Source organism: Chamaea fasciata, unplaced genomic scaffold (assembly GCF_029207755.1).
Source record: "Chamaea fasciata isolate MVZ Bird 193981 ecotype frontalis unplaced genomic scaffold, bChaFas1.0.hap1 SCAF_14, whole genome shotgun sequence".
NCBI classification, from domain to species: Eukaryota; Metazoa; Chordata; class Aves; order Passeriformes; family Sylviidae; genus Chamaea; species Chamaea fasciata.
The window spans coordinates 5,899,453-5,913,248 of NW_027094099.1; the positions used below are offsets into that span (position 1 = coordinate 5,899,453).

General features: G+C 41.8%; 1 protein-coding gene across 1 annotated transcript in view; it reads left to right on the forward strand.

Moving 5' to 3' along the window:
- The first annotated feature begins 641 nt into the window (after positions 1-641).
- Positions 642-13,796, forward strand: part of THSD4 (thrombospondin type 1 domain containing 4) — a 234,124-nt gene continuing 220,969 nt past the window's right edge. Inside the window, exon 1 of the mRNA XM_066196706.1 lies at positions 642-803. The gene's annotated coding sequence lies outside the window, so the exon portion shown is untranslated. The remainder of the gene's footprint in view (positions 804-13,796) is intronic.

Below are 13,796 nucleotides of genomic sequence, written 5' to 3' on the forward strand. Positions count from 1 at the left end.
GCCAGGAACACATACTCTTTTCTAGATGTCAGTATTTTTTTCTGGAAGCAGATGGTCCTTCACTAAGAGTGAGTAGGAGATGACAGTTGTCTCCCGCGTTTTCGTGTAGTGTCCGACGGCAGCGGCATGGGGTGCCTTAGCGGCCTCGTCTCAAAGAGCGAAGGGCCGGAAGAACTGCAAAGGGCTGGAGCACAACGCGCCCGTTGCCCCGCAGAACGGCTGCGCCGGCGGAGCCGCGGCACCTGCCCGGCCGCTCCTGCAGAGCAGAGCGCTCCGCTCCCTGGCAGCTCCGGACGCCGCTCCCGCCGCGCGGGGCCGGCCGCGGGCGGGCACCTGCGCTCCGGCTCAGCGGGAGATCCGCGGGGCAGCCCCGCCGGCGGGTCCCTCGCGGCCGCCGCCGTCCGCCGCCTTGCCCCCGCACGTCCGCGCCACGGCGGCGCGGGCCGGTGCGGTGTCCCTGCGCCTCCGCCCCGCAGCCTTCCCGGGGGACGCGGGCGGCGGAGCGGCGGCCGGCCGGGGGCAGGAGCGAGGGCGGGAGCGGGCCGGCCGCGCGGGGCGGCCGGCAGGTGGCAGCAGGCGGCGCGCGGCTCCTGCGCGGGCGGCGGGCGGGAGCGAGGGGAGAGGGGAGAGGCTGCGGCTGAGCCCCGGAGCCGCCGGGAACCTGCTCGGGTCCTGCGGGGCTCCGGCACTCCCGGCCGAGGGCGCGCCGCCTCCCATGCGCCGGGGGCCGCGCGGCTCTCAGCCCTCTCGCCCCCGAGAGCGCCTCGTCGCGGGGCGCCCGGACGGGACGCCGGCGCGGAGCGGTGAGGCCGGGCCCGGGAGGGTGGGCGCGCCAGGTGGGCGGTGGGCGCCGCGGCGGGGCCGCGGGCAGCGCCCGGGGCGGCGGCGCTCGGCCGTGGCGGGGCCGAGGCCGCGCTGAGGGGCTGCCCCGCGCCGGGCTGCGCCCGGAGCCGCGGCCCGCGGGCTCTCGCTCTGCCCCGGCTGCGGGAGCGCGTTGGGCTCCGCTCCGCTCCGCTCCGCGGGATTCTTGCGCCGCGTGTTTTGGCTGTGTAAGTAGCCATTTCAAAGCTGCTCCCCTCGCACGCTCGGTTTCCAGGAGCTGCATCCAGAGGCAGTGTAAGGAGCTGCCTCGTTTTGCTTCGGTGTCCCACCAGAAGCCGTAGCTGCACGTAGCCTGAGCCGAATCCAGCAGTTTGTACGGGAGAGGGAAAGAAGTGGATAACTCGCCTCAGGAAGAATGCGTGTTGCAATTGTTCTTGCTTTGGGCCGGATCTTTTGGTCTAACTATGCTCAGTGTGCAAAGCGTGAACCGTGTTTGGCGTTCGGTGTTTCTCTTCACGCTTTCCTGCCTCTGGCTTTGTTACCATCCCTCCTTTAATTCTACCAACGCTTGAGCTGTTTGTGCTCACTTGTCAGGCTAGAGGGTATGTGCTGTAGCAGAGGAGAATCTTGAAATACCTTTTCTTCTTCAGCTGTGGCTTTACATTTTTGCAACTGTCAATGTGTCCACATCTGTGTTATATAGCTCTTGACACACTTGACATTAATTCATCCAAATTATTTTTTTCCCAGATTCTAGGTACATGAACACTTTAGAAAGGCTGACAACAGTGAGTTCCACAGGTTACTATGTTGTGTGGAAAAACTACTTCGTTTTGCTTACTTTAATTTTTGTGTCTGATACTTGTGTGGACTTCATAAAATGAGTTATGCTTTGGTTTTGCTCATTATCTCTGTGCTATTTCAGAGCTGTATTCTTTCATTGTATGTCTACCTCAGCTATTCTTTATTTCAGGTTAAAGACCTTTCTTCTGTATCTCTTGCCAGTGTAATTTCTCTTTCCTGTATTTTTTATTCATAATTTTTGTAATCAAGGAATCAGCAGAACTGAGCTATATGCAAGATTTCAGTACAACAGAGTTATATAAGGGCATGATGATGTCTGCTAGCAGAGATGACAGATAATTTGGTGCATCAGTATTATGAATAGCCATCAAAAGTAATAGAAGTATTTGTAGCTCGATGTATCACCTGTTGATAAACCAGTTGATTTAATCAGAAACCACTGTCTAAGGCACTAGTGGTTAGTAGCTCAATACAATGGTATAAAGTTATGGATTAAATAGTTGCCTGATGAGCTCTTAATATTCTGTCAGTCTGCTGTGCTTGTTTTTCCTGTCTTCTGTGGCAAGAACAGGAACTGAAAATAGCCCAAATCTGTCTGTTTATTGCTGTTTGTGGAACTGCCACAAAGTTCCACAAAGATCAACTTAGAAAGTTGATCTCCCAAGCTGTAGCTTGCCAACTTGGACTTCTTTCTGGTGCAAACTTAGTAGTAATCTATTGGTTGATGTGATTTTCACCTATTCAGTATCATCAGGGATTTAAAATGAAACTGGATATTGCTGAAATTCGTTAGACATCTGTAATTCTTGGTGCTTTCTTTTCCATCACCAGGGAACTCTAATCTAGTGGGAGAATGGAGTTAAGTAGACTAGGAGGAGAGACTGCCTTTCAACAAGAGAAGTGCTGGAAAGTGAGCATTTTTAGCCAAGTTAGAATATGAGACCAGCTGGTGTGGACTGTCATAGGAAGTCCTTCAAAGTGAATATAGGTAGGAAATATGGATTATCTATCATAATTGTGCCCTGAACATAATTTACCAGGTTTTATCGAGGAGCAGGGCTAACCCTAGGTCTTGCTGCTGCTGATTTTAATCTGAAAAGGCTCCATTGTAATTGAAGGAACAGTTTGATTCCTGACTCTCAGAAACACTTGGAGGTGGTGTGTGGTGCAAGATTTCTGTCTTTCTGCATTTCATACAGCAGGTTCCTTCAGAGCCCCAGCAGATTTAATTGTAGAAGATTAGTTAGGTTGCTCCCAGGCAGTGGTGGGTTTTATGATCTCAGTACAAAATCTTTGGTTTTGCTGTAGAACAAACTGAGTAACTGTGTTAGAAATGTGCATTAAATGAAGGCTGAAAACAAAGCAAGAAAGCAGAATCTTCCTGAAGACTCATATTGGCCTCAGTGTGTGGTTCCGTGCAGTCAGTGACAACAGAAAAGCTGGGTTTCCACACTGCAGTCTCAGTTCTCTGTGATGTGACATCAGATGTGTGATATCCAGACTGTTCACAGTGGCAGTTGTAGTAAAAACAGAGGTGAAGTGCTGGTCAGACACTTAGTGGGACTTGGGATTTTCTTTTTTACTTTGAAAATCAGGTATATCATTTACAGCAAAGTGCAGTCATTGCAGACACTTCTGTGGGCTTTAAATTCTGCATGAGAGAAGTAAGGCTTGGTGGTTAAGCACTTAAAAAACCCAAGGAGCTCCAAAGTCAACCATGCATAAACAATTTTAGCTGTGTCCCCTGTAGTGTTGTGTTATCATAACAAGCTTCAGGTTTAGAAGGTTGTTATTTTTTGCAAGTAGGAAAAAAAGTAAAAGAAATCTTACGGTATCAAACCAGCTTCTTAAAGAGTTTGGACCTTGATAGTAGCCCCTTTGCCACAAAGTTGATAGGGAAAGCATTTTGTAGCTTTCTAATTGTGAAATGCTTCCCGTGGTAACAGTGCTGGCCGAAAAACAGATTCTGTGACAAGCCTTGTTCCCTTGAGCAGGTACATACACAGTTCAGTTATTAGTTCTTGTGTTTTCAGACAGCAGCTCTACCTGATCTAAATGCAGTTTGGACCATGACTTGGGCAGTTGTAAAGCTAATTAAGTTATGAATATATGTGGTTCAATATGTGACCAGTGAACATGGTTGTATTGTTGGCAGGGTAAGTAATAGTGTTTTGCATTGCGATAGCTTCATTTTTATTCAGGATAGTTAGTGCTTTTCAATAGATAATTCCGTTCATGTATATTAGATTTTTAGAAAGAATGCATGGTTTAGTACTTCATTTAGAAGATTAATTAGAGAGATGTTAAGCATATATATATATATATATATATATATATATATATATATATATAAAATTGATTAACAGAATGATCTGATGGACCTGATTTTGCTTCATACCTTACTCTGTATAAAGGAAGCAGAGCTGAGACCATGTGCTTTAGTGTTGCCTGATTACTTTTTGTTAATTTTTGTTCTTTGTGTCAATGACAATAACAGATTCAAATTCTGTAATTTAAACCAACTCCATTTTCTCCTCCTGGAATGTTCTGTCCCACCCATTTGTCTCTTGGGGACTCGAGTGTCATGTCACACATCGAATTTGTGTAACCCCTGCAGGGTTATGGCATTCCCAGAGATGGGTCAGCGTTCATAATTTTGGTTGCTGTTAAACAGTCGGCACTTGTCAACACCATGTACAGACATCTGTTACATGTTTTTTAAATGGTGGTACCAAGTGTTAAATGTGGGGCTTCTCCACAGGAGCTGTTCTTGCTCTGGAAATGCAGATAGGATCTCAGTCCAGTCCTTGTGAGGGCAAGGAGCCCTGTGGGCTGCTGAGGTGAAGGACCTGTGAGTTCCTGGAATGTGGGCTTCTGGTTTCAACACTCCCATTGGCTGTGCTGCTCATCTTGCTTTATCTCTGAACTAGGTATGATAATTACAGGATGTTGGTCAACTGTTAAATTTCCTGAAGATAGTTTGCATGCAAAGATGCAAAAAAAAAAAAAAAAAAAAAAGTAATTTGAGTAGAAATACTTATTCTACATCAATGAACCCAAATTATGTAGTATGTGCTTCATAGGTTTATTACTGTGTTTCTCCAAATCACAGCTTAAAGTCTTCCTTGTTGGTTATTTCACATCAGTCCTGTGCTGCTGCTACTACTTGGCATCCCACTTCAGTATTTATTTTGGTCCTGGTTTTGGAATTTCCCTTCACAGGAAGATTCCAGGCTCCTTATATGGAAAAATTTATTTTAAAAAATTTACTTTTTCCATCACTTCTGTATATTTTTTTTCTCAGTAAGTGCAAGAGCCACTATCTCTTTTATTTAAAGCTCTGGTCTAAGAGCCAGTAAAGTCAAGGAAAAGGTTATCAGCAACTTCAGTGTCTTTCAGATCAGGCCACTCCCATGCGATGTGCTCTTGTCACTGGAAAGCAAGACCACTGGTTTCAGCTATGAGTTTGCAGTGTTTTCTTTGACAGTACAAGGGTTAGTAACTTGTTCTTTAGCTTAACAAGTTATATTTGTTGTATAGTTGGTTCCAGGAACTGGAGCCTTAGGAAGACTCTCTGGGTACCAAAAGCATATTTAACTTGCAGGACTTGATAGATGAAATTCATCCTTTTGCAGAGGAGCCACTTGTTCATAACTGTGATCCTTTATTCCTCTTCCTGTAAGACTGCTGTAAACTCATGAGTCATATATAGCCATAAGTGATTAAGTGCAGAGAGAACTACAGAAAACTACTTTTTTGAATGTTGTTTTTGTTGATTTAACTTCACTTACTTGTGCTTTTTTTCCTAAACCAAAGATTCTTAAAATACTAACATTAATAAAAGAATAGTCCCTTTTAGTAAATCCAAGAGATAACTGCCGTGACAACAGAAGTTCCAACTTCTGAACTTTCAACTTCTGAACTTTCTTTATCTTTTACTGGGTTGTATTGACCTCTTCTTATATCAAAATGAAGTTTAGCAGAGAAACCTGGTAGTGAGCAGACTCCCCCAGTTTCTCTCTTGATGAATGGGCAGGGCTAATGAGATGCCTTGGACCTGGCTTGCCCAAGAGGTGAGACAAGGTCTGTCCTTTGGGACTGCATGGCTTGGTGAGATAAGAGGACAGGAGGAGAAGGCTTCCCTAGGTGGTTTTTTGGGAGCCTGAGGATACTGTCTGTAACACTGATAGAAGTACTGTTTTTTCCTGCTTGTTCCCTTCTATGAGTCATGATAGCCGAGTTGGAATGTGTTTTCTTTGCTCTGGTTTTGGGAAAAGGATGGATAAAGAAGCCCTTTTAAAAAGCCCTTCTTCATGAAACCTGCTTCTTGGTGAAAAACATCTGTTGTGCTTGGCCTTGCTGGATCAGCACTTGGATATATGTGAGCATGGATACTACTCCCCCAGGAGAAAAACATCACTTGGATACTTGAAGATTGTATGACTCAAATCTGTAATCCTGAATCAGGCGGATTCCCCTGATGCTCCCTTTGGGTCAGCTGCAGAGAAGTGCATGGAAGGACAAACCTATCTGTAAATGGCAAAATCAGCAGAACTATTGACACTAATCTGAGAGTAAATGTTGACTTGGAAAGTATTCAGATATCCTGGATTTTTTTTCCACAGTAAAGGTGATTGCTGTAGTCCTGACTTGGTAACATCAAACCATTAGTTGGTTGTGCATTATACTTGTATTTTTGTTTGGTTATTTTTATCTAAAACATGTAGTTTCTACGAAAGTAAAGAAAAAAAAATTTTGCTTATCAGATGGGCAAAGAGAAGCAAGAGCCTATCCAATCCCACCCTGCATAATTACAATAAAATGTCATCCCATGACACAAGCTGCCCAGAAGAGTGATAAATTGTACGGAATGGATGCAATTACTTAATTTGGCAGAAATGAGAGCTCTGTCTCATTTTCATGTAGTTCTGTGGAGCTGCATTCACTAGGGAAGTGAGTGGGGAATAGTGGGCAAACCTCCTTGCAGATTTTCAGGGGCTCTACGTGGAATTGAAGCACTTTAAACCAGCATATGAATAAGGATTTAAAAGAATAGAGTGGGTTAACCATTAACTGTTAGTATTGTTCAGTTTTGTTGGCCCAGGAAATGCTGTTCATGTGTTGAAACGCAGGGGATAAGGCAGGATGTCAATTTTGATTTTTTTTTGTAGTGATAAGCAGCCCATAAAAATGTAATTTCTTATACCCCTCTTCTTCAGGCATTGCTTGTACTCATTAATACATATTGCACACCAAAAAGATTGTCTCTTTCCTTCTTTCTTTCTTTCTGCTTACAGATTAATGCAATTGGAATACTTTGTTTCTTCCCATAGGAACGTTTACAGTGCAGGATCAGGTTCAGATTTATTACTTAGGCACTCACAATGCTGCTGTAATTAATCAGTTGTCATAAAGCTTTGCCTTCTGCCTGAATTTGTTGCTGGCCAAATTCATCTTACCATGGCAAAGTGAGAGTTGTGAGCACGTTCAAAATTTAAATAATAATAACTAAGAATTATTTTAAGCAAGAAAAAATCCTTATGCAGTTTTGAATCATGAGCACATGAAAGGGCTAAAATATCTTTGCTGCTTTCATACTGTTAAAATTGGACAGAAACTGTCATTTTCTGATTTCTTTTGAAGCACAATGCTTGTGATTTAGTTGTGATTGTTTCTACTGCTTTGAAATGGGAAGGAGGGAGAAACTGTTTCCAAATGTATCTTCCTGGGGTTTGCTTCTGCCTGTTGTTTTGCTGTTTTCTTAAAGTTAAGTTAGAAGGGCGTTTCAAATCTCGGGGCTTTGCAAAATGCCTGTTTCCTCAGACCAAACAGATACTATGTTAAAACAGAGAGCACAGTGTGAAGCAGTGCCCAGAGTGATTCCATTCGAGTTGCATTCCTTTCAGCAAGTCTTCACCTATCTCCAACAGTGAGTACTCAAGTAGAAGATTAGAAGTCACCGTATAAGACTGACTGACTCTAAGCAGTTTGTACAACAGCAGTAGACTCTGATTAAAAAAAACCCCAATACCCAAAAGGTAGCATATGCAATTTGGTCACCCTTTTTTAAAAGATCACTCTATCTCCTCTGGCATACAGATTATATAAAGCAGCAAATGAAGTCCACAGTGTTGGAGGAGTTACTTGGTGTCCTTTGCCAGTGTTTTGTAATAGGCTGTTCTTGTTGTCATGCAGATTCAAGAGGTCTCACATTCACATTTTAAGTCCCTGTTTTTCAGTTTGCAGACACATGGGAAGCACTAAGTGACGTCAGGTGAGGGTCAGTGTGCTGTAAGAACCTGCCCTCAAGCACAAATAAATTCAGGCTCTACTGCCAAGAGATGACCTTTGATTTCTTTTTACCTGATGCAATGAGGGCCCTATTCACTTTGCTTAGGCCAAGTCCCAGCCACTTGAATAGATTTTCTTGAGCAGGAATGGTTATGAAAGTCCCAAAACTTGGTATAATGGTGGCAGAGATTTCTGGATTGTAGATGACTTTCATACACTGAATTAGATTTGGCTCTTATTGTGGTCAGAAGAGAGAATTGACTTCATTGTGACTTGCACAGCTGCCAACTCTGAAACTACCACTATGAAGTACAGTTTCTAAGCTGCATCTGATTAACAGAGATAGTGAGCAAAGATGCTTATGTGTTAAAACTTCTGTTTTATACAGACAGAAAACAATACCTTAATCGGAAATGTCAGTGACTATAGATCAAGCCAAAAGGCTGGCTATGCTGTCAGTGAGTGGACCTGTATCATGGTAGTCACACTTCCCCCTCTTGGGATCCTCCTAATCTGGGTCTCACTAAAGTAAGTATAATAATTTTGCTCAAACTGCTGTGTTGCGAGTGTGTTAGGGCTGCCTTATTCTGAATAAAATAGTGTATGGCTAAATGGGGAGGCAGGATAGAGTCACGTCTTTACCGTGTGGTGACTAACTGTACTGATGGTTTCCACTGCTTTGTTAAAAAGGGGTTTTCTTTAATCTATCTTTCTCTGCAAGCCCATGGAGGAATTATAGGGAAGTATGGTATTTCTTACTGTTTTTTCTCTTCAACCCTTCTGGCTTTTGCAGATATAAGAGTGGGTACTTGTGTGCATTAGCTCTGGTGAATGACTTTTCAAGTAGCAAAGTTGATTCGGTTCTTTCAAAGTCAGACTACAATCATGTCTTACTCCTACTCTCTAAGCAAACCTCTATTGGAAGCAGTATTGAATTCACTTATAGGCTGAGAAAAACTCAAGACTAGAACCTGATCTGGAAAGGATGACTGGAAGTCAAAAAGGCATCTTCCTGACTTGTTTAGGTTTTTTGAATAATGCTACTAGCAAAGGTGACAAGGGTTGTTGGTGCTTCTGCAAGATTAGATCTTTTACCTGTCAACCATAAACTCATTCTTTAGAGGCCACTGGATGGCATCTTCCGAAATTTCCTTCCAAGTAAATTTCCTTCCAAATAAATTTCCTAATAGGGAGATTTTAATCTGCAGCTGGTGAAAGGTTTCAACTTCCCTGCTCAGTGAATGATAGCTCAAGATTCCTTGAATGTATGATTATCTTTGTGGTTTTGTGTCAAGAAGTGGTATCTCCTGTAGGAGTATAACAGTTCATGCAGTTTACATTAAATGGACTGAAATACTAACTGTCATCTAGACCACCAGAGCACATGAGGCATAGCAGCAAGACAAGATTTGTAGGATGTCTAAAATCCCTTTCAAGCTGACAGGATAAGAATAAACAGCTCTGTCTCCCAACACTTAAAGGATCTTGCAGTTCAGCTTTAAAACGCAGGAGGCTGAAGGGTTCACCATATGGAGGTATGATTGATACAAGCATTAGGATATTTCTGCAACCTGAACCAAATAAGAACTTCAGGAAAATTGTATTCAGTGGCATCAGTCTTGGGGGTAGAATTGAAACTGTAAATTGTTTCTAAACATAGGGATTTTAAATATCTGCAGGGACTAATCATGCTGAATCTTAATTTCTCTTTCTTGAAAAGACACAATGATAGCATTGTTTGCCATCTTTACTAATTAAAGCTTAGTAACTTAGTGTTTTCCCTTTTTTCTCCATTAACATCTCCTTCCTATAGAAAAGAGATGCATCTCTGCAAATGTACCCCTTTAAGTGGTAAAGGCTTGGCAGCACAATTGGCATCTGATGCCACTCTCTTTGTTGCCAGTCCAGTTTTGGAACTGAACTATTTGTAAGATTCTATATATATCAAGCCCAGCAGATAAACATATTGAATGTCTGTGTTGTTGTGCTGGAGATCTCATCTAAATTTTACTGTGGATGAAAGCTAAATAGACCTCTGTGAAACAGTTCTTCAGTGTGTTCTCTGAGTTATCCCTATATTTACTGGCATGCAGAATTTAATATTTGCAAAAGATGTACAAGATAACTTACTGCCATCCTTCCAGCTGGCTTTCAGAGATCCATTGATAGTTTATTGTTTCATGTTGGGTTGAAGTTCCCTGGTATTCTATTTCAAAATTACGAAAAAACCACTTAATTTCACGGTGCTCTTGCAAGATCTCTCATTAGAACTATTATTCATCATTATGTAGAAACATAAAAGAAAACAATAAATCTTCACATTCCATTGTTGCATTTCTGTACCAGTATGTGGGGAGCCTCACATCAGAGAGAATTTAATCAGAAATAAATTAGAATCTCATCATTCTTATAGTATTATTTAATAATAAAGTAATTTAGGCAATCTTGCACAACTCATTCATTTCATGATGTTTCAGGAGCCTAGACTCTGAAAAGCACACTAAAGATGTGTGAGCTACACAGTGAACTCTTTCTGTCCATGATCTAGCAGTTTTCTGTATTTCCTCTTAAAAAACAAAACATCTAAGCCTTGCTATTAGGTATATAACATTTCCTTGATATGAACAGTTGATTTTTTATGCTTTATTGAGCAAAGGCATGTTCAGCAGTCACCAGGATGCCATAGTAAGCTCAGCACTGTTTATTTTGGACATGTGTCACTTTTCAGTGATCCCTAAAATATATTCCCACAGGGGTACCTGAGATGTTCCACATCCTTGTGTCTGGCCTCTGGTCAGTTGAAGCTTTGTGTTGCTCTCATGTACTGAAACTATTTAGCAAGGGTTTAGTGCCCAACTTATCCCAAATGCTAGAGGACAAAGTGTTGTTTGAATGTTCAGTGCATCTCTGCCCCTCCATGCCCCAGTAGAGCACAGCACCTTCAAGCTGGTGCTCAGCTTTTTCGTGACAGCTGAGTTGCAACACTGCTGTCACCTGAGCAGTACAGGTCACTGATTGAAGTGACGCCCAAGTCATGTAGGAATTGCATGACAGAAAAGAAAATCTCCCTTTTTTACCAAAATAAAGCAGTTTGCTGACTGCAGAAGAGGACTGAAGTGAGGAGGACTTTCATCATGTGTAGAGTCGATTACGAAAGCCTTGGTCACTTTCTCTTGGACATTTGTCAGTACAAAATGTGCGTCAGGGGGGAACCTGTGGTGTTTTTCCTTTCAGTTTTGGCGGCATTGAAATGTGTGTTAAAACGCTTGTCCTTGAAAACTTGTGCAGAAAAGGATTGGGTGAGTTATTTTGGGATGTGTGCCCACATTAATCTCTAACAGAGAAAGTACAGGAGGCAGAGGTCTGCAGTGCAGCCCTGCACTGAAACACTGGGGATAGTCCTTGGTCTACCAAGACAATGTTACTTTGCTGCCAAACTGCAAGGGAGAGAGACTTCTTGGGTTGTGGCCTGGCATATCCATTTATAAATTTTATAATAAAATATTTTATTATTAAAATATCCATTTATCCATTTACTTCTGAGTACATGGACTAATGAACTGACACAGAATTGCCTCGCTTTTACCTGTACTAACAAATAGTTTTGGGTTGGGTTTGTTTGGGATTTTTTCCCCTAATTGTTCTTCTGTGTCAAAGACCCATTCAGTCTTAAAGGAATGCCAGCCTTTCTTTAGAGTGCCTAACCCAAGGCAGAGAGCATAACAGGCAGGAAAATCTCTGAAGTTCCCCAGAAGCTGTTTTTATCCCATTTATAGTTTAGTACATCAAGAATAATGCTACAGAAACCCTTGAAGTCACTGTAGCTGAAGTTTGAAACTGAATCCCAGGGATATTACTGCTAATTTCAATAGGATGCCTGTGTTGTATTTATAGGTACATGTTCCATTTAGTAACTGTTCCTCTGCGTAGAGTTTAACTTTAGGAAGTTAAACATCTCTGATGATAGTGGCTATGAATAGCTACCCAGAAGAAAAATGCCTAGTCATTCTTGGCAAGTCTGTGTTCTCTCTGGTAACTGGAAGATGCAAAGTGATCTCTTCCAAGGACTAAGAAGGCTTAGCTTAGCCATTAGAGGTTGGCTGACAAGTTTTAAACTGGTTTGGTTTGACTTTCCCAGTGTCCCTGTACTGAAACGCTTCTATCCTTGTCTGCTGTGGATAATGTAGGGATATTCCCAGAAAGCATCGTTATTTGGAGGTATTGCTTATGCAGAGAGATTGTTTCCACTGATACTCCACAGAAAATATTTTATTTCTGAGTAAGCAGGTAAAGATTACAAGTCCACATCTCATACTGTCCTGCAGGTCAGAAATGTTTCTGTGAGTTTACAGAGGAATTGCTGACTCCTTTTACAATCCTGTTAATGTGAATCAGCTCTAATTTATGCAAAGGGTAGTTTACATCAGTGTTTCTATTTCTGTTGGAGCAATGCAGAGAGTTAATTGTGGTGGGCTAATGACACAGTCTTCTATTTACCAGTAAACGAAATATTTCTCTCAGAGGGTACATTAGCAACAGGAACACTTGTTCTTCACCTATAAATGATGTTGAATGTTGCCTAGAACTTTAAAAAATATTCTCTGAGGCATAGCTTCCTATATTTTTTCCTTTCTTTTACTACATGGAGGATATTGATGCTTAGCCATGTATTTACAATGTTTCTTGAACACCATTCTCAAGGGAAGAAGTTTAAAAAAATGAAAAAAAAAAAGACTTGTGTCTGCCAGACAAGCATTCTTATTAAACAGATGGGTGAAAATCATGTTTCCTTTTTGCAAAAGGAAGGTATCTTCTAACTTCACAATAATTATGTAATATAAATGATTTTTACATAATGAGAGGGGAGACACCCAGCTGCATTACTAAGAAATAGCTGACTATACTCCTGAAATATGTTGTGTTTTACTTTCCTTGTACATGTGCCTTCAATTAGCTTTGCTGAAATATTTGTTTTCTATGACCTTTTTAAAAAGGGTGTGTTACAACTCTCTGAGTGAGGCTGGTGGGTCCTTGGTTTTCATGCAAAACACAGTAGGTCCACAGAACCACCAGTTAAATGCTGTTGGGAGCCTGTGTTTTCAAGACAGACTAGGAAAAGCTTCTAACTTTCAACCTTTCTTCAATTCTGAAAATGGCCTTCATTAACCAAGTCCTGAAAAGAGCATAAGAAAAGTTAATTTTCTTTGACATATTTACAGGTAAAGAAATTAGTATGGCTAACAGAAGCTGTAAGAAATTTCTCTTATTCCTAGTTGTTCTGAAATGCAGTTGTATGCCTTGCAATATCAGTATCATTAAGACTCCTACTAAATAAATAGATCTGCAGACTAACATTTCATTTATAATCCTTTTCTCAGTTATTTCCATCCAGGGCATTCTAACTACCTGTCACAGCAGACAGTTTTTTTTTACCTGAGTTTCCACAAAACTGAGTGGGTCTCAAAGCAGTACATGAACCAAATCCAAAGCACCACTCCACCTACCTACACTTGGTAGAAAAGTATTTAGAACAGGATCTTGTTGAAAACAAATTTGTGCTGTTACTGCTCATTTCATAGGCAAAACTGTCAATGTTCAATCGTAGCAGTGTTCACACAGATTTGTTTCTCTTGCTCGTCATAACGATGAGGGATTCACCTATTCTGCATCAATGCTTATAGAGATTTCAGGTATTTCTACCTGACTTTGTAGGCTGGTCAATGTTATTTTTTTCCATATCTTTCTACATCAGTAATCAGACCACTGTTGATCAGGATTATGGAAGGTTAAGAGAGATTGTTTAATGAAAAGGATTTTTAACATGTAATCTCTCCCGTCCTCTTACGTGTTCAGCCCCTTCTACATCCTTGGTTTAGAAG